Genomic DNA, 21,851 nt, shown 5'->3' with positions numbered 1-21,851 from the left:
TTTTCGCCTTATATGCCTTAGTAGAAACCATTATTGGAATTAGCTCTTCATGTCTAGGTACATGAATATTAGTATACCTTAAGAGCGATTTAGAATTCTCTCTAGCCAACTCCTTTACAACATTGGACTGATTTGGTAGTTCCTCTTTGGTCACATGTATACATCCACTAAGTGCCTGTAATTCAGTGATCCTGTCTTGACTATGGAAGTTAATGTCTGATAGACAATCCAGGAATTTGGAAAAGTTTTCCTTCATGACAGTGACTCTAATAAGTGCTTTTCCTTTGCCACTAGTTTGAGAGTCTGTATGTAATCCTTTCATAAGTTCAAATCCTCTATCCTGTGTTTTCTTCACCTTTTCCTCTGTTTCTCTGAGCCCTTTTTTTGTAGACTGGATCATCTCACTTTTGAATTGCATTCTTTGAAGCCACTTGAATAGAGGCTCATCTCCCTTTGGTAAGATTTTAGCTTCCACCACTTCTTTGGCTTTCATTTGGATGACCATCTTCAAGAGAGAGATACAATCTTCACACTTCACCCTTTCTCCTACCATAGTGTTTCTATTTGATATAATGTTATCTTTTCTATTTCTAATATTAAGATAACATTACCACTTGCTCCATGATTGTGACCCCTTCTAATTTGAGTTTCCCAGTCCATTCGTTACCAATTTGGCCATAATTCCTATCTTCTTGGAGCTAGGAAATGAGGGCTTGTACTTCAGCTATGGTAGGAGTCTAGGTTACAGACATACCAGAGATAGTTGCTAGTGGAGTGACTAGTTTCTTGATAAATTTGTTCAACTCCACTATCTTGACTTTCATCTTAATCTTTGATAACTTAAGACTTTCTAATTGTCCTATTACTTCATTACTTTATCTCCACAAACCAAATTTTGTATCATGTCTAGCCTATCCAAGATTGATTGAATGCAAATTAAAATCATCATGTGTCATATCCTCAATTCTCACTCCTTTGTTTGGCTTGGTTATTTCCATAGTCAAGTGCCCTATTTTTGGATCTTGCCCAAGTATTGAAAATGTCTTTTGCTTCTTAACCTGTGTCAATGCAGTCTTGGAATGAACTATAATAGATACAATGTCTTTTGTAGGAACACTTTCATCCTTTCTCTTTCTCTTTCTTTCCAAAGTATCTTCCAACCAGGAATTTGTTCCTATCACTTTGGAAACCATTCTGAGTGATTCAATACTGAACATCTTTTTCTTCACTAGAGTCATTATTATAAAAATTGAAGAGAAAGGATTTTTTGAATCCTTTGAGATGAACCTAGAAGAAGTTTGGACCTTCTCCATTTCTAAAGTTTTCTTTGACACCTCATCTAACTCAATAGATTCACTATTGCTACTATTTCCATCCCCTAAGTCCACTATCTGTATAGGGTAACCACTCAGCCTTAGAAGTGAAGAAACTACTAATGGAATAGGGTTATGATGAGGAGATGTAACTAGAGTAGTATGAGGGGAAGGAACCAAAATGGAGGCACTATATTTTGGTTCTTTCGTCCTCTTCTATTCAGTGCCACTCTAGGTTCCTATGACTAGTAAGGAACCATCATGACAAGTCTTAGCTATAGTGAAATTCTTATCTAGAGGTTGATCACCTACTCCTAAAGGTTGAGTTGGCCCTTGAGTGGATGCTATGGTCACACCCGCTGTAGCACTCTGAGATGAAGTAGGTGTTGTAGCTACTGGAGAAGCTTGAGTGGTTGCACCCTTGCTCTAACTCTTCTTAGTTGTCCATTTAATCCATTTCCCTATTATTTTGATGATCCTAGCCATCATGATATCAAGATTCTCTTCCACATCTACATATAGGTTCAGAACTGATAGGAATCCCCCTTAACTTGGTCAAATATGTATTGCTATACATATTTTGACCATCATCCTCTAATCCTTCAACATTAAGATCAATGCCATATGTCTTTACTTGTTTCACCATGAGTCTAGTAAAAGCATGATCTTGGCTCTCCAAATCATCTTTGCAATCTACCCAATAATCTTCTATAGTAGTGACATTCTTGATCAAACTCCCAATTTGTATCATCTCTCTTGCATATCCATTTGGGTTGAACATAGGTCTCACAACCTCACATTCTTCCAACTTGTACTTAGTCTCGAATGCCTTGAGCATATTTTTTGCATCAGAAAGAGACTCACAGCTATAAGCTCCAACCTTCATAGGGAATTCATACCCCTTCTTCTTTAAATTATCACTTAGCACGTTCACTTGGATAGCTTGTCTCATGATCTCTATCAGTACAGTCATATCACTTGGGTATCTAGGCAGCTTCCAAGGAAATCCATCAAAAGCTGCAAGATGAAAATACAAAAAGGATGAGAATTGAATAAAGTAGCTACCAAGCTGACTGATGGATACCATTGCTTCTAGGCTGAACCTCCTCTTCGAGGATCCTTTGAGTTCCTTGCAAATCCTCATTGTAAATGAGTCATTAACTCTGACATATTCTGCATAGTTATTTTGTAACTAAAAACATGGATAAAATTCATAACTCTTCACATCATCAAGGAAATTCCTTATTCTAAGAAGGCTTGGCCATAATTATAGAGAAGCTAGCATATAAATCAGGAAAGAAAATAGGTAGAAGGTACTGTAAAACTTTGTGGCACTAAGGGCTCTGGACAGATGCTCAATTACCTCATATGCCCAATCAAAATAATGTGTATATGAATAGATGATTTGTACCAAAAAGAAATATTTTTCAACAAAATTGAGTGCTTCTACCTCACCTTTCAATCAATGTAAAAGAACTAGAATGTCTATGATCTCACACTTGAGATTTGTGCCGAATAGAGTCTTAGGAACCTTACTTTTAGCTCCTTGTGGGTTTTGGAACCAAGAACTCATAATTTCCTTTCACCACACCATTTTCTTCAAAGAGAACTTGGATATGGCTCCTCCTATTGTCAATTTGGAAAAATCTTCTTGCTCTAGAATCTAGAGGCAATTTACTATAGTTTTCCTATCAATTGAGATTAAAACTATATGATCAGGTAGAAAAATTTGTTTAGTGTTCGAATTGTAATGATTTATGCATTTGACAATTGGTTCAGGAGCTTGAACTTCCACAAGAAATCTAGCTACCTCCACTAGCCTGCTTCCCCAGAGCTTTTTTGTTATATGGTGAATTGGCTTCATCATCAACCTCCTTTGAAAATCTTGTATGTCAAAGAAATGGATTGTGGTATTTGTCACATTCTATAATGTTGACTGAATTCCATTCAGTCCATCGAATCTAGTGAATCTAGTTGCCATCTTATCTGAGATAGAGATGAATTGAAATCTTAAAATTAAAAGCATTACAAAGAGTAGAACTTGGCTACTATGAGAGCTTTGAAAATAGTATTCAATTCAACAACATAGCAATTCATTAAAGAAAGTAGTAATTTGAAAATCTTTTACGTTCATCTCTATATAGAAATCCTAATTCACCCTTTAATTTTCAAGATCTGTGCCACACGATTGAATTAAAGAATAAATTTGTTGAATTAGTAAATACAAGGGTTTGTAGTTTATTTTTTCATATCTTTTCACTATTTCCGTTGGCTCAACAGTAACTTTCTTCAACTACATACTTACTTTCCTATTTTTCACCAAGTTGTGGAAAAGTAAGAATAGATTACTCCATAAGGAAAAATCCACTCAGTCAGATTTTGCTTAAAATACCTTCCCAAATGTGATTAACTTGCTTCCATTATCATTTTTAAGTATCATGTGATTGATCTATGAGCCCAACATGCTTGCAGAAGTGATTTTTCAATAGATGCAAAAAATCACTTTCTAGAGTTGAAAACATGCTGAGGAGAAAGCCACTTCTATTTTTCTACCCTTGCCTTTATTTTTGCTTTACCCTTTAAGTCAATGTGCCTCTAAGCTTCAAAAAATTTCAAAAGGGATGCAAAAGTGAAAAAGAAACCCACTGGCTTTTCTCTCTCACAAATGCCTTTGTCAAAAAATTGACTTCATGGGTTGAAAGCCCATCGTGGAGAAGTTACTTCAGAGTTTTTTGCTAGTTGTGATTCTGAGCATTATGATGAATCCTAAGTGACTCCCAAGGTAGATTACTATAATTTAGGGATGATATATCCATAAAAAAATTGATTTCTTCCTTACTTTAGCTTGTAAACCTCATTTATTGACCTCTACAAAAAATCGCCTTCACAGGTCAAAAACCCGCTGAGGAGAAGGCAATGTTGGGTTTTCCACAAACTTCATTTTCTTTATGTGTAGACTAAGATAAGCCATGAAAAAGTTCATCCTTAGAAATAACTTTGTGAAAATAATTATATGACCCAAGAATCTCCATCAAATTAGGTTCTAGACTGCCCAAAAATTCAAGACAACAAGGAGAAATCCACCCAGTTATGTAATGCAGGGAAAGAGAAAAGATGAAAAACCCGATGGAGAAACTTTTCACTTGAGGGGAAAGAACTAGACTTGGTCATACTTAGACTAAACAAATACACAAGATCATTTTCCACTTTGCAAAATGGGTACAAGATGAAAAGCGGGGCAACAATTGGCTCTGACTGGGGACTTAGGTTGAGTGTACCTGAGCAAGGAACTCAAAATCTCTAGTTTCACAAAGAACATAAAAGGTGGCAAAAAGGTGGAAACACAACAAAAAACAAATGAGGCAACGAATAGGAAAACAAAAAGAAGGGGAAAAAACTAACTAGGAAACACAAAAAAAATTAAACCTAACTATAGTACAATACAAGGGTTACCTGTTCTCAATTAGCAATTTGATAAAGCTTCAAATCCTAACCATTATAAGTCAAGGGTAGTACTTTGGCATCTTCATATGCCAACTTGAAAGAATTATTTTCAAATGCTTAGTGAATCCTAAATGGATCTTTCCATAAAGTGTTAAACTTCTTATGCATTCCTTTTGGAGTGCTTCGTTTATCCTAGAGTAGCACACTGTCTCCTACCATAAATTTATGTGGGCTTACTTTCTTATCAAACAAATCTTTCACTCACATCTAATGCTGTATAATGTGAACTACAATTTCCTCCCTTTCTTCTTCAAGTTTTCTCAGGTATAGGATCTCTTCTCTAGACCATCTTTATAAACATCATCTTCGATCACTATTCTAAGTTTATTTATGGTTAATTCCAAAGGTAAGGGGAGATTAGCTTTAGTCAAAGGAGATATGCCAATTTCCCTTTTAGGTTTCACTCTATTTACCTAAAGTGCTTCATGGATCTTTTTATGCCAATTCTTTTGATTATCTAAAACCAATTTCTTAACAATATTCATCAAATTCTTGTTACTAGACTTAGCTTGACCATTTCCTTGAGGGAAATAATCGAATGAATGGCCAACGATGATCCCATACTCAAAGTATAAATTGGTAATTTCAATTGAAGAGAAATAAGATGCATTTTCCATCACTGATTTAATAGGGACACTGAACCTGACCAATATGTTCTCCTTTATGAATTCAAATACCACTTTGGAAGTAGTTTTCTTAGTAGCTTTAGCTTCTACCCACTTAGCAAAGTAGTTAGTTGTAGTTATTACATATTGGTGACCAGCACTAGATGCAAGGCTAATCGGGCCAATGAAGTTGAGACCCCATTGTTGAAAAGGTCCCTCAATGATGACAGGTCTCAATGATAGAGAAACTAATTGAGGGGGTTCAGAGAACATCTTGCACTTCTCACATTTTGCTACCTAGGCATAGGCATCTTTAAACATTCTAGGCTAGTAATAACATTGCTTTAGTATTTTAAAAGTTTTGACTGAAGATGAGAAATGTCCTTCGCAAGCTTCATCATGAAATGTTCTCAACAACATTTCTTGCTATTGTTTGTCTACGCACCTAAGGAAAGTTCCATCAATGGTTTTTTTGAATAGTTTACCATTCCAAATCACATACTTAACTACTCTTAGTTTAAGATCTCTTCTCTATTTTGCAATTAGGCCCTCTGGACATTCACCATATGTCAATAGATAAGAAATATTCTCAAACCATGAATCATAGAGACCTACAACTAACACTAACTGCTTCTCCCTTGATTCTTTTGATTCTTCAGTGATCTTGTTTTTTGCAATTGCTTTGCATAGAGAATTTCCCCTTATTACCTTGGTAGGTTTGATTTCTATATCATACTCCTATATTTTTTCTACCCATGCTCCTCTAACATTACAACCTACATCCTGCTATGTCAATACACTCTTTACTTCTACATCTAGGATAGAGACTACATAATGTGAATGCTGGATATAAAATTGAAATTTTTTGAGGGACTTAACCACCGCAAAAGTGTGCTTTTCAATTTTTGAATATTTTAGTTCATGATTCTTCAAAGGTATTCTCATGAAAGCTATTGGGGCTTGTACCCCTTCATCATTTTCTTGCATAAGTATCGTCAATAAAGTATGTTTAGAAGCGTAACAATAAATGATAAAATCTTGCTTATAATTTGGGTGACATAAAACTAGGGCATTATCAATAGCAGTCTTTATATCTTGAAAGACTCATTTTCCCACCTCATTCCATTTGAAATTTGAATTCCCTTTCATCATATCCACTATATGCTAAGTGGTTTCTGCAAAATTAGGTACAAACCTTCTGAGGAAATTCACTTTCCCAAAGAAAGATTTAACTCCTGTCTTATTTGAAGGCAAGCTTAATCTTTGAATGGCTTCCACCTATTCAGGGTCAATTCTAGTGCCCTCTTGGGACACTATATGACCCGGGAGTTTTCCTTCTGTTACATAGAAAACCAATTTCTTGGGATTGAGAGACATCCCATGTTCTTGGCATCTTTGTAAAACTTTTCTCAGATCTTCCATATGATCTTTCCTCTTTTTCGAGAATATAGTGAGGTCATCTATGTATATAACTATGATTTGATCCTTCAGATTGGCAAATGTTTTGCTCATACATCTTTGGAATGTAGAACCAACATTGATAAGCCCAAAGTGCATTCATTGATACACAAATGTACCCCAAGGAGTGGTGAACACCATCTTATGGTGATCCTTCTCTTCTACTTTGACCTAGTTGTAACCTGAGAACCCATCAAGCATAGACATCATTTTAGATCCCACCACCATTTGTAGTAGGTAATCCATGTTAGGAAGAGTGAATTTATCTTTTAGGGACACTTGGTTCAAGTTGTGGAAATCAACATAGATTTTTATCTCTTTGTTCTTCTTTCTAACGGTTACTATATTGGCTATCCAAGTGGAATGATGATGGGATAGATGATCCTCGCTTTTAGCATTTTATCTACCTCTTGGAAGATGGCATCTGTGACTTTAGGATTGTAATTCCTTTGTTTTTGCTAGAAATGAACTGCATCAGGATTTAGTGGAATTTGATGTTTTACCTTTCCATCTCTGTAACATTTTAGATCTTCATAACTCCAGGAAAAAAGATCTTTATATTCTATGAATAGATTTCTTGTGACTTCTTTCTCTTCAGGCGAACAACATTTCCCAATATTAATCATTCTAGGATTATGAATATTTCTAATGTTTTCTCCCTCATATTCACCCATAGTAGGCCCCTTTCTACTCTCTTTTTCTTTATGTAAGCATCATGTCTATTAAATAGTTTTTCCAAAGCCACAAAATGGGGGGGAATAATATTAATTTTCAACTAAATTTCTCCATTTTTATTTTGTTTCCTATTTAAGTTAGAGCTTTCATGATCACTTCCACTGGATTCATGTTCAAAACTAGACTTATCATTTTCTAGGAACATTTGCAAACTCTTATCATCATTGAAGACTTGCCAAGATTCTGTGTTATGTGGAACAAAAAATCGATACACAATTTTGATCTGATACTTTTTATCTTTGAAGTCTAGATGAGGACATAATAGCAAGGCAAAGACTGCAAGGGAATTAGCCTTAGTGTTCATCTCCCTTAGAATTTCTTTAATAGAGAAGAAATCTAGGACATCTACTTCATCTCAAACTCTATTTCTATAATTTTTTAGCTTGTGATTTTTCACAAAATATTGTCCTTTTACTTGTTTCACAATAAGCTCTACATCACCTTGAGCTTTTAGGATCTTTATCCCTCTTTCTTTTGTTTTTAGTATCCCCAGTAATAAGGCCTCATATTCTACAATATCGTTTGTATTCCCAAATTCTAATTTGAAAGCCTTGGGTTCAGTTTCTCCTTCTGGGGATATCAATACCACACTCACTCTAGATCCTAAAGAGGTACAACTTCCATCAAATTCAAGCATCCATATGCCTGATGCATCTTTTTTTTCATTAGAAACTTTCTCACTCTGATTTTCATCTGTCTATTCATCAAAAAATTCTTCAGTAAACAACATGTAGTTTCCGAATTCCAACTCTTGATATAAAATCTAAGCTTTAGAATCATCTGATTTCAAGACTGTAAACTTTGCCTTTTCTTCAAGTTCTAATTTGACTTTCTTATTCCCAATAGGTATCACTACCTAAGACTAGTCTAGCTTTATTTCTCCTCATAAGTCCTAACAAAAACTTCTACTTAAAAGAAGTCCATAGCTCACTGGGATGTTAGCTACTAGAATAGTCAATAGGAGCTTCTTTTCTGGATGCGAAGCTAAGGCTACCTACACATCTTTAATCTACCCAAGTAAGGGAACTTTTTTGCCATCCAGTGAATAACATCTCCCATGCACTTTAGTGAGATTGAGACCCAAGGCTTTGGCTATGGAATAAGGCATAATGTTATTTGATGCACTCGAATCTATTATACAATTACCTAGTTTACATCCATTGATATACAATGAGATATAAAAAGGGGCAGGCTTTTTCCCTGGAGATGTTGCCAAGACTATAGAATCTTCTTGATTAAACAGAATAGATGTCAAGGTTTCATCTTCTTTTTCAATAGTCACATTATAATTCAAATATGTTATGTTTCCTTTACACTAGTCTACCAGACTTTTTAGCTCAGAAGGGAGAGACTTTAAATAATCAATAGTGGAAATTTGAATCTTTTATTCCTCACAGAATTGAATGAAATCAAAGGATGTTTTGTCCTTACCTATTTGTAAAGTATATGCTCCTAGACTAGTATGTACATTACTCAGGAAGGACTGGAGTCATTTTTGTGAGTGTGATTAGAAGATTGATTCTTCAACCTTTGCCCCTGGGTAAGCACCATGTATGTAGTTCCATCAATGGTTGCATAAAATTCACCATTTGGTTTAGAATCTAATTCATATTCTAAATATAAATTTCCAAAGTCAGCATTTGAATGGGAATCAAGCTTTGAACAAGGAGTTGCAATGTTTAATTCATTAGTAGATAGTAACTTTATCATAAAAGCAGTTTCTAGGAAGCTCTCACTATCATGATCTGTGGTCAAGTGAAAAATGCACATATTTCCCTTCTTTAGTGCTGCTTCAATTTGCAACCTAGGTTGTGAACCTATGAGTTGTGGGAATCTACCTTCATTGTTTCTTCTCGGTGAGTTCTTTTAATTCTGCTGATAGGAATTATTGAATTTGGGTAACTGCTTCTTTACCACTACCAACTCATTTGACACTTTCTGAATCATCTCCTTAGATGATGTGGTATTACTGGAACTTCCTTTAGTTTGATGTTCTTGTTTCCATTTTCCTATAGAAATCAAATTATCCTCACATTCGATTTCTTTCTTTTGTGCGTCAGCTAGATCCATGGGATGTGCTCTCCTTAAATCATAATTGACATCTACAAGCATCACACTAATAAAGAAAAATTTCAAATTACTAGGTGTGGGTCTATCAGTGGTTGGACTTGTTCTAATAATCTTATTGAACTTGGCAATGAAATCTCTCATACTCATACTAGGTTGCTTCTTAATTGAGGTCAACTATGTTAATAAAGCATGTTCATCTTCCACAGTTTTGAACCTCATCTCAAAGGCCATTCTTAATGTATCCCAATCAATTATCAAGCCATCAACTAGATGATAAAACCAGTCTACTGTACTATCCATGAGGGTCTCTATGAACAACCTTATAAAAAAATCTTCATGTCAAACCCTAAGATATGAGTGGCTATAAAGAAAGATTTAATGTGTTCATCTATAGTGACTTTCCCATCACCTTACAATTTAAGGAAATTCTTCCTTGAACTAGCTGGGAGTGGATGATAAGCGTTTAGTGCTAACGGTCCTATTTCTACGGTCCATGGAGCAGCCATGATTGTCCTAGTAGTATATGATAGGAAATTAACAACTGGAGGACTAGTAACTCCATGAAGTGCTAACACCTGAGAAGTAGAATGTGAAGTGCTGGTGTCCTGATTCCTAATAGGGGAAGGTGACTTGCTCTGGCTTTAATTTTCACTTTTCTACTTTGGAATGTCTAAGTTAGGAAAATTGAGCTCTGTAAGCTTATCAAAGGTAGGGTCTTTCCCACCCTATTCCTTGGCACTTCTGAGGACCCTAATTCATTCTAGGATGTTGGGTTATGTTTATCTCTATGCTTCTTGTCGCAATTGTCTTTCTACTCTTTAGATGTTTCTCCTTTGAACAACTCTCTCTAAGGCTTCAACTCTTCTTTCTTCCTCCTCTAATACCTAGCTAGCATTCCTATAATGTTCAACATTCCTCCTATGTCTCCAAATGAATGTGTTGAGGGATGAAATTATGTCTTCTTGGTCATATTTAAAACCAAGGTAAGGTTGGAGCATTGGAATAATATTTTCATGAGGTAGTACTATTTTCCCTCATGACATAGGCTTTTTAGTCATTTGACTATTCATCTCCTCGATAGAGTCACCAAAAATTTGTTGGTAAACATATTTGTTCTTTCAGATAATTACTCTTAAATACCCAACTCAGAACAATATCTAATTACAAATAGTTGTAAAGCCACTTGTGGATGATTTGGCTTTCCTCAAAATTGGTAGGTACAACTTCCTAAAATGGATTTGTAATGAATTCTATTTTCTTCCTAAATTACTTTGGGGGTATGTTCTTAACCTGAGAACAAAAGAGGTATAACCAAGCTAGACCTAAATAGAATCTAACTCAGGCAAATAGAAGTTTCTCAATACCAAAATGGTTTTATGAACTCAAACATCTTATGAATTCACAAAACTTATCTAAGTAATAATGGATACTGAACTAAGAGAATTTGAATTTGAACTGTGATTAATAAATTGAAACACTAAAGGGATTTCTCTTTGAATGAACAATAACAACACCCATTACATTCATTCGTTACCTCAAAATAGGGGAGGTAATGTTAGAATATGAAAAGATTAATAACCCAGAAAACTAGTGCAAAGAATAAATATCTAAATTATGAATGCAAATGATACAAAATCAAAATAGCAACACAGAGTTAGTCTCCAAGAGAGAAATACAAATGCTAGAAGAAAAATAGCATTAAGAGGATGCAAAAATGAGAGATGAAAATACAAGCCAGGTAGCATGCTTATATAGGCTAGGAAGAGGGAGGAGGTGGCAACACGAACCAATGAGGAGCAACCATCTATTGGACTAAAGATAGAAAAGTATCTTCCCAAGATAGCTAATGGATGCTCACATGTAGGAAGGTGACACCTCACAACCATTCACCTAATAAGACATGCTTTATTAACCTAAGTGAGATTATTAAAAGTGTAGGAAAAATCTGATAAAATAGGAAAAATAAAAAACTACACTAACACCCCCCCATAAGTGAAGCTTAGGTGGATGTAGAAATGGGTCCCGGCTAGTCAAGCGTGATGAGGTACCCATGTACATAAGATTTTCCAAAAGAAAGAGAAAAGAAACCCCCCAAAAGAAAGTTAGGACTCCGAGTGAGAGGAAGAGGTACCCCCAAAAGATGAAGCATCCTGCACCTCCAAAAAAGCTCACAAATGAAGGAACTTGCTCTTAGTGAAGGGTTTGGTGAAGATATCAGCAACTTGCTTGGAAGTCAAACAATAGCGAAGGTCAATGACATGACCATGGTTGAGCTCCTGGATGTAGTGCATGTGGACCTCTATGTGTTTGGTCTGCTGATGATGAACCAAATTTTGCAAAATTTGAATGGCACTCTGATTGTCACAAAATATGACTAATGGCTATCTAATCTAGATACCAAACTCAGTGAGAAGATGTTGAAGCCAAATGGCCTCAGTGGTGGCATTTATAGCCCCCCGATACTCAACCTTAGTAGAAGATACATCAATAGCAGACTGCTTTTTGCTCGACCAAAAAATAGGACCTGACTCAAGTGAGAAGCTATACCCTGAAGTAGACTTGTGATCCTCAGAATCACCTACCCAATCTGAATCTATGTAGCCCACTAAATCAAGCTCAATACATGCTGTTTAGTGAATCCCACAACTATGAGAACCCTGAATGTAGTGATGGATTCACTTGGCTACTTTCCAGTGTAGCTCATGGGGCTCCTGTATGAATCGAGAGACCATACCTACAACATAGGAGATGTCAGGTCTCATATGAGTTAGATAAATGAGATTCCCAACAAGTTGGTGATACAAAGTGCCATCAACAAGTGGAGAAGAACATTGAGCCTCAGGTTTGACTCCAGAAAGGAAGGGAGTCGGAGTAGGCTTATATTCAGCGATATGAAACCTCGAGAGTAAATCTAGAGCATACTTGGACTGTGTGATGGTGATCCCAGAAGGAGACTAAACGATCTCAATCTCAAGAAGTTAATTCAACAAGGCCAAGTTAGTCATCAAAAAACTATCTTGAAGGGCCACTTTGACAACCTTAATGGTGGGTGAAGAACTTCCTATGATTAGCAAGTCATCAACATACAAAACCAAAATAGAAGTGAATCACCCTGTTACAAAATGTAGACATTAGGATCAGAATGACACCGAGAGAACCCAACTGATAGAAGGAAGGAGTCCATCTTGGCATACCAGGCCTGAGGAGCCTGTTTGAGGCCATAGAGAGACTTTCGAAGATGGCACACAAGTGAAGAATCCTGAAGGAAGCCCTGTGGTTGCTGCATGTAGATCTCCTCATGAAGGTCACCATTAAGAAAAGCACTCTTCACATCCATCTGATGTACTTCCCAATGATTAGCTGTAGCAATGGAAAGAACAATTCAAATGGAATTCATTCGGGCAACTAGCACAAAAGTCTCATAGTATTCAATCCTAGGAACTTGGGAGAATCCTTTGGCAACCAAGTGAGCCTTGTGTTTGTCAACTGGCCCATTTGCTGGAAATTTTGTCTGATAAATACACTTACATCGAACAAGTTTTCTTCCTATAGGAAGAGGGACAAGATCCCAAGTGTGGTTCCTCATCAAGGAACTATACTCTTCCTACATAGCTATAGGAATACCAAAAACTCATGAAAGGATTATGGATCTAAGGAAGTAGCAATGAAGGCATGTGGAGCATCCCTGAATTGTGAATGAGTTTTCCTGGTGTCTGATGGATCCCCAACCCAATCACCTGTAGACTCCAAAGTTTTTCTAGCCCAAAGTGGATAGGAAGATAGAGAATTTGGAGGGGAATCATTAACCTCTGAATGATGACTAGAAGAGGAAGGAGGTGAGTTCTCTAAATCACTTTCTGCATCAAAAGTAGAGGTAGAAGACTGTTCAGGTGAATCTGACTCATCAAAAGATCTGTCATGTATTCCAAGTGACTCTAATGTCAAGGTAGAAGGAGTTGGAGAAGTGATAGAAAGTGAGCTTGAAGATCCCTCCTCAAACTAAACACTCCTCTCAATGAATAACTCATGTGTAGTAGGGTGGAGCAACTGATAACCCTTCACACCATCAAAATAACCTACATATATGTGATGACATGAAGAAATAGAAGTTTTATTAGCCCTTTTTGTGAACATTTGTCTATAACATACTAAACTTTATCATCCTTTAGTATAAATGTTTTGAACTTCTGATGTATAAAGTATGGACATAGGGCATAAAATGATAATCAAAATTATATTTAAAAAGGGGTTCATTTTGTGGTAAAAATATTTCTTCATGAATGTTTGATATGGGTAGATCTTCCTACAGCTAAAGAGATTGCAAAAACTATTAGTTGAATAATTAATGCCTTTTCTTTATAAACTAATAAATGAAAATAAATGTTTACAAGAAGTTTTGTGTGTATTAAATGTTGATCGCAAGATACAAGCTGAGTGGGAGTTAAATGAACTACGAAGGAATAGCGCTAAAGTGTTGATGACATTAAGGAGAAGCATTATGACACCATTGCAGCTAGAAGACTTGGCGGCAAAGTCAGAAGGGACCTATTTTAATGAATAACCAAGCAGGACCTGATAAAGCAGTTGAGCAAGGAAGTAAGCATCAAAGCAATCAGTTAAACATGCAAAGCACGATACCTAGATTCCTGGAAAGCTATTTGAAGATAGATAAATGAGAAAATCTAGAATTTGCTATGATCTCTATATTTGTGGGGAATTTAATGGAGAATTAATATCTTTTCAGTTGCATGTTTGCAGTCTTAAAGTTGTAACTAACTTTCCTTCATGAGGAAATCATAGTTTTAGGAGTTTGTTGTTCTTCCCTATAAATAAGACCTTGTCTGTATCTATGAGGTTAAGTAGTGAATAGACAGAAAGAGTTGATAGACATCTTACCATTTTCCTAAGTTATTGTAATACTGCATATTTGATGAATACATGCCTTTGCTAAGTTTCTACACTTTTATCTGAGTTTGTCTTTCCTTCATTCTTCTGTGGGGCCCCATGTGGAAGGTGGAGTTTTACTTTAGTAAGTATGAGTTAAACTCAATTTTTTAAGTTAAAGATAAAACTGCTATTCCTGCAGCCACTGGAAATAGAACTAGTCACTATTCCTGCAGCAGTAGGTGTATAGATGAATGGCTAAATAATTAGAATTTCCTTCCAAGTATTTGATAGTCATCCTTCCTTTGGATAAAATAGATTTCCTTAATGGTTATTGCATTAAAAGTAGTAGTGAATTTTAGTGAAAACTAGAGCATATACTTTGCAGACATCATCTCAAGTTCACGCTCCCGGATTGACATTTAATGAAAATTAGCATAGTACTTTGGTGGTAAGGGATGTCCAATCCTACAACTAAAAGGGTGTTATATTGATTAGACATATTTTTGGTGTTGTTGCCGGGGATGGTGTCAGTCTAGTATTTACTATTGAGTCATTTAGTTTCATTTTCAGCATTCTTGCATGCATAGAAGAAGAGATCACCTTGGAAGATTTCCTCCCAACTTCAATTAGGAAGAACCTTTTTATCCTGTCTCTAAAGAAAGAGAAGAGAGAGAAGAAGAACTATTTGAGAACGTATTTGCAGAAGTTCCAAAACAAGTACAATCACCAACCACATCTGAAGAATCTTTTCATTTGAATAATCTTCTTGCTAAGCTAGAATATCATGATATTCCATTAGTTCTAGTCATTTATTAGCCACCACTAGGACATCTACAAATGGAAACAGCTCAGCCTACCTTTCCTTTTCCAATTCCTCCTCAGCAAGGTAATCAAAATTTGAAAAATATGCCCTTAGCTGCCTTACCCAAATTCTATGGCATTATTACTGAAGATCCAGAAACCTTTCTCTTTGAGTTCGACATCCTTTTTCAAAGTTATGACTACACAACTAATGCCTATAATCTAAAATTGTTTCCATCAACTCTCAAAGAAGCAGCTTTGAGATGGTTCATGAGTTTATGTGCTAATATTGTGACAGATTGGCCAACCATGAGTAACCTATTCCTTAATAAATATAAGGAATATTGCAAAGGCCATGATTTGAAAGGAGATGACATTTTTAAAATGTCACAAAAGGAGGATAAGACTTTAGAGGACTATGTTTCCCGTTTCATGTTTAACCTACAGTGCAACACACAACATTAGCTAAACAAGGAGTCTCAAAAGCATCTTTTTCTGAAAGGAGTACATGACAGGAGTATGGAAGCTTTAGAATTAATGGCTGGAGGTGACATTACATAGAAGACATGGGCTGAAATCCAGAATATTTGTTTAAACTATTCCAGAGCAACAACAAAAAAAGGATGAGGTTTGAGAGATTTACTCCAAAAGACTCCTAGGACAGGAGTATCTAAGACAGAATTGTCAAACCTCTTGTCATATTTCAAGAAAGACATCATTAATGATGTTGCTACACAATTGGATACCATGCAAGCATGCAAGCATGCAGGAAGAAGGAAGATGCTGATAGTATGTTGGCAAAATATTGCCCCCATTGTAGAGAAAAGAAATGCAACTGCTGATGTAAGCCTATTGCTAGCATGGAATCACAACATGTGCCTATTGAGTTCAAGGCAATTGATGAAGATGGGGAAGTCTTTTATGTTGCTCAATGAAGGCCATGGGCTCCAAGATCAGGTATTCCTCAAGACCCACTCCATAATTATGATAGTAATAGTCAGTGGCAACAATAACATGGTAATTATAATCATTGGCAACAACCTTACCAAGGTTGGTAGCAGCCTAACCAAGGTTGGCCATAGACTAACCAAGGGTGGCAGTAGCCTAACCAAGGTTGGCCATAGACCAACCAAGGGTGACAATAGCCTAACCAAGGTTGGCACCAACCTTAGCAGGGTTGGCAGCAAACCCAGAATTGGCAGCAGCATCAGTAGCAACCATCTTTAACTCAACCTCTTCAACAACAAGCCTTAATGCCTCCTGCAGCCAATACAACTCCTCCAAAATAGCCATAGTTACCTGCACAACCTACACCTAACCCTAATAGTGCAAAACCTTTATCCCAGCAATAAAGTTATTCCATCACCCTAAATGATATTCATCTAAGATCTGGAACAATGCTTACCTCACCTCAGTAGCCCATAATAATAGAAATAGATGATACAAGTGTTGAGTCAGTTCAAGAACCTGCCACCACTGTTTCTCCCGTAGCCAAAGCACCACCATTTCCTAGTAGATTAACAGAGAAAATATTACCAAGTGAAAATAAGGCTGCACTAGATTTTCTTGAGCAACTCAAGCAAATGATGTTAAAATTCCCTTCCTTGATGCAATCAAGGAAGTACCTATATATTTAAAAGCCATAAAAGAAGCCTGTGTTAAAAAGCCAGAAAGTGAAAAGAAAGACCCAAAGATATCCATGTCCTTGGACAACTTTTTGATCTTATGCTTGATAACTGCAAAATGCCTAAGTATGCAGACCCTAGTAGCCCAGTGGTAACTCTCACCATTCAAGGAGTACAAGTACAAAATTTCTTAATAGACCTAGGAGCATCCATCAATTTAATTACCAAGGAGGTAGTGTCCAAATTAAGTATCATTGGTCTCAGGTAGACGCCAACAATCTTGCAATTAGCAGATAGTTCTACAAATCTTGCAATTAGCAGATAGTTCTACATTCATGGGAGTATCCAGTTGATTTTTTTGTACTCTCTCCAAAACAAGTACTAGAGGCTACCCTATCATTTTAGGACGACCATGGTTAGCAACAACAGATGCTTATATTGCATGTCAATTAGGGAAAATGACTATTTCAGATGGAACAAACACTAAAAATTTAACCTTGTATTCTCTTGCTCAACCTTTGTTGCAGGATGATCAAGTTGTCTAGCAAAATATGGATGACTTTGATATGGATATAGATTCTATTCAAGAATTGATGATGATCTCACGGGACTCATTTGTAAACATTAAAGAAGAAGATGATGTTATTTCTTCTATTATATTGAATGAGTATGGAACACAACCTGAGACATCTTCTACATAAGAGTATGTCTTTGAAAACATTCTACCTTTATCTGATGAATTGCATTCACTCCTTCCACATGAGATAGATTCACAACCAATTGTGCAAATTTCAATGGCTGAAAAAGTAGTCAAAACAACAATCATTCCAAGAAGAGAATTAAATATAAGCAAGTCCTTATCTTAGGCACAACATCATGATACCTTGAAGCTATTACAAAAGCATCAGGATGCTTTTTCTTGGGAGTATACAGATATGAAAGGTTTGGATTCTGCACTCTATACCCATAGAATTTATATTGGTCCAGATTATAAACCTGTGAGACAACCTCAGCGTAGGATAAACCCATCATTAAGGGATATTGTCAAAAATGAATTGCAAAAGTTACTCAATGCTGGCTTCATATATCCTATTTTTGATAGCTAATGGGTATCACCATTAGTTATTGTTCTTAAAAAGGGGGGAAAATGGTGAGTCTATATAGATTATAGAGAACTTAATTTAGCTACCAAGAAGGATCATTTTCCATTATCTTTTGTCGATCAAGTGCTTGACAGTCTTGTAGAAAAGAAATACTTTTCATTCTTAGATGAGTTCAATGGTTATAATCAAATCCAGCTAGCACTAGAAGATTAGGACAAGACAACATTCACATGTCCATGGGGAACATTTTCTTATTCTGTCCTACCATTTGGTTTGTGCAATGCACCCACAACCTTCCAAAGAGCTGTTATTAGCATTTTCTCTGACATATCTGTAGATTGTTTGGAAGTGTATATAGATGACTTCACCACATATGGGGAAACATTTGAAGAAGCCAAGGAAAACTTGGACAAGGTTTTATAAAGATGGAAAGACTACAATTTGTCTTTAAACAATGAAAAGTGCTTTATTATGATGCAAGAAGGAGTGGTCTTGGGACACTTTATTTCTCCTAAAGGAATTGAAGTAGATCCAGAAAAAATAGAATTTATACATACATTAGCTGTACTAGCCAAATTGAAAGAAGTCAGGAGTTTTTTAGGACATGCAGGATATTATTGGTGTTTTATCAAAGATTTCAGTCAAATTGTAGCACCCCTATACAAATTGCTTCGAAAAGATGCAGAGTTTGTATGGGATTTAGAGTGTACAAAAGCTTTCCTCCAGCTTAAGGAAGTCCTCTCAATAGCACCAGTGCTTCAAGGACCAAATTGGGAGTTACCTTTTCATATACACACAGATGCTTCAGATCATGCTATTGGAGTGGTACTTAGCTAAAAGATAGATTCAGTAGAACATGCAATTTACTATATTAGCAAAAATCTTCAAGGAGCTGAGTATAACTACATGGTGACAAAGAAAGAACTGCTTGCTAAAATTTATGCTTTGAACAAATTTAGACATTAAATTATAGGATACCAAATATTTGTACATACAGATCACTCTGCTATCAAATATCTAATGAAAAAGCCAGTAATCTCTGGACAATTGGCTCGATGGTTGTTACTAATGCAAGAATTTGACATCACTATTATTGACAAACCAGGTAAAGCAAATGTTGTGGCTGATTTCTTGTCTCATCTTCAAACACCCGATGATCTTGTAGCCATAGAAGATAGCTTTCTTGATGAACATCTCTTCCTTTTGTCAACGCAAAATCCTTGGTATGCAGATATTGCCAACTATCTAAATAATGGTAAAACTCCTTTTTATTTTTCTGCAAAAGAAAAATGATTGCTAGTAGAAAAGAGTTTTAATTTCTCATGGATCTTAGGATTCATGTTTTATATTGGACCAGATCAGGTAACATGACGATGTCTCAGAGAAGATGAAACATATGATGTTCTTCATGCTTGTCATGACGAGCCCTATGGTGGGCACTTTGCTAACAAATAGACTACTTTAAAGATTTTGAATACAGGTTATTATTGGCCTACACTTCACAAAGATGCAGCTCACTATACAAAAAAATGTGATAAATGTCAAAGAATGGGTAGACCAAAAAAATTAGGTGAAATGCCCTTGCAGCCACAGATAGTAGTAGAACCATTTGATAAATGGGGAATTGATTTTTTTGGCCCTATTGAACCACCATTAGAAGGGAAAATTTACATATTGGTTTGTACTGATTATGTTACTAAGTGGGCTGAAGCAAAACCCATGAAGCATCCCCATGAAAATAATGTTGGACGGTTTTTGTATGAATGTATCTTTACCAAATTTGGTGTTCCAAGAGAATTACAATCAAATCAAGGGCCTCAGTTCACATCTAACCTGATAGCAACACTCATGGAGGAATATAAAATTCGGCATGGCAAATCATCTTTGTATCATCCACAAGCCAATGGATAGGTAGAAGTAACAAACAGAGAGCTGGAACATATTCTCACTAAAATAGTATTTTTGCATCATAGAGATTGGGTAGCTAAACTTCTTGAAGCCTTATGGGCGTACAAAACAACATGGAAATCCATTATTGGGTTTACACCTTTCCAACTCCTATGTGGAAAGACAACTGTTATGCCTATTGAATTTGAACATAAAACTCTGCGGACAACTTTAGAACTTGATATTACCCTCCTTGCAACACAACAAGATCACATTCTGCATCTCAATGAGTTGGATGAATGGCAAAAATCAGCTCTTCATAACACAAAATTAATTCAAAGTCAAAGGAAGCAATGGCATGAAAAATTCATTAAAGACAAAGAATTCTCTTTTGGTGATTGGGCACTCCTGTATGATTCACTATATCAGCATCACCAAGGCAAATTTCAAACTTGATGGCTTGGTCCCTATGAAATCATTACAATTTTTGACAATGGAGCAGTTCAACTGTCAACAATTGATTTGGTTAAATTCAAGCTCCTGGTTAATGGGCATCGCCTGAATATATATCATAAACCAACAACTAGGAAAGAATTTCTTCAACAGTTCTCAACAATAGAAACATCTCTTCCTATAGCCACTTCGTCTAAAACTTCCACTCAGATGCCTACAGCCCCTTGAATTTATTTTCAAGGCCTTCATAATAAAAGTTTCATGCTCATGCAAAAATTCATTCCTTTTCCACCTCATTCCATCCCATCTTCTTCTCTTTCCACCATCATTCCATCTCACTTTCTTTCTCTAAAAAGGGACTTCTCGGTTCATCCTCCCTATCACACCTCAGGTCAGTCACGATTGACCCCCTTTGCATTTATTTAATTTATTATTTATTTAGGAAAGCATGATATTTCAATTTTTTAAATTTGCAGTCATTACGGTCTGGTGGGACCCAGTCTCTGCTAGGTTGGGGGGAGGGGAAATTGAAATCATGAATGCAAAATCAAGGAAATCTTAAGTTAGCATATAGGATGTACGGGGAAGGCTCATTTCAGTAATAAGCTGGCAACCCTTTGTACTTCCAAAATGTGTGAAATAATATTAAATCATGATTTCACATAACTCCTCATTAATATGGCATATGTTTTTGAGCACAATATTTATTCCCATTATGGTTTGATGATTAAAATGCCGTCATGAAGTATTGAAGGGTGTGATGTTTGGAAAGTATTGAAGTATTATAATTTCCCTTTGTTGAAACCCTTGTAGCTATCACTGCCCATACTTTCAAAATCACTTACAGTGAAATTGCCTGTGCTAGCATTTTTTTTTCAAAAATATGGGTGGAGAACCTCAGCGGCATGAACCAGCAGATCACAGAGTCTTACTGGTAGACCCAGCAACATGTAGTTTGTTTCAACAATGAGGTTGGCTGGCTTATTGTCTCAGTTTGAAGAAGTTTGATCAAGAAATTGTGCTCCAATTTCATAATACATTGAGGGATGGATATGCAACAGTTAAGGGCATTCAGGTAGAATTCACCGAAGAAGTGGTGGTAGAAGTTTTTGGGTTACCCACAATTGGAGAACATTGGACAGAGCACATGGATGCATGACAAGCAAAAGAGCAATTCTCAGTACAAGGAGATCCTCAACTAGAGGAAAACAAAAAGAAAGGTACATTACGGTTATCTCTCCTTCTGTAATTTATCCACCCTGATGAATTTATCATAAGATATTTTACCTATGAAGGAAGATATTCCTATTTGCATGCTCTTCATTTCAAAATTTTGAGTAGTTTTCAGCATGGGGATTATCCTGTAAATGTTCCAAGTTTCCTTTATAATATCATCAAAAAGAAAGCTAC

The sequence above is a fragment of the Cupressus sempervirens genome, chromosome 11 (genome assembly GCF_028749045.1).
Source record: "Cupressus sempervirens isolate cs-2001-9-10 chromosome 11, ASM2874904v1, whole genome shotgun sequence".
Taxonomy (NCBI): Eukaryota; Viridiplantae; Streptophyta; class Pinopsida; order Cupressales; family Cupressaceae; genus Cupressus; species Cupressus sempervirens.
This window is presented reverse-complemented; position numbering follows the sequence as displayed.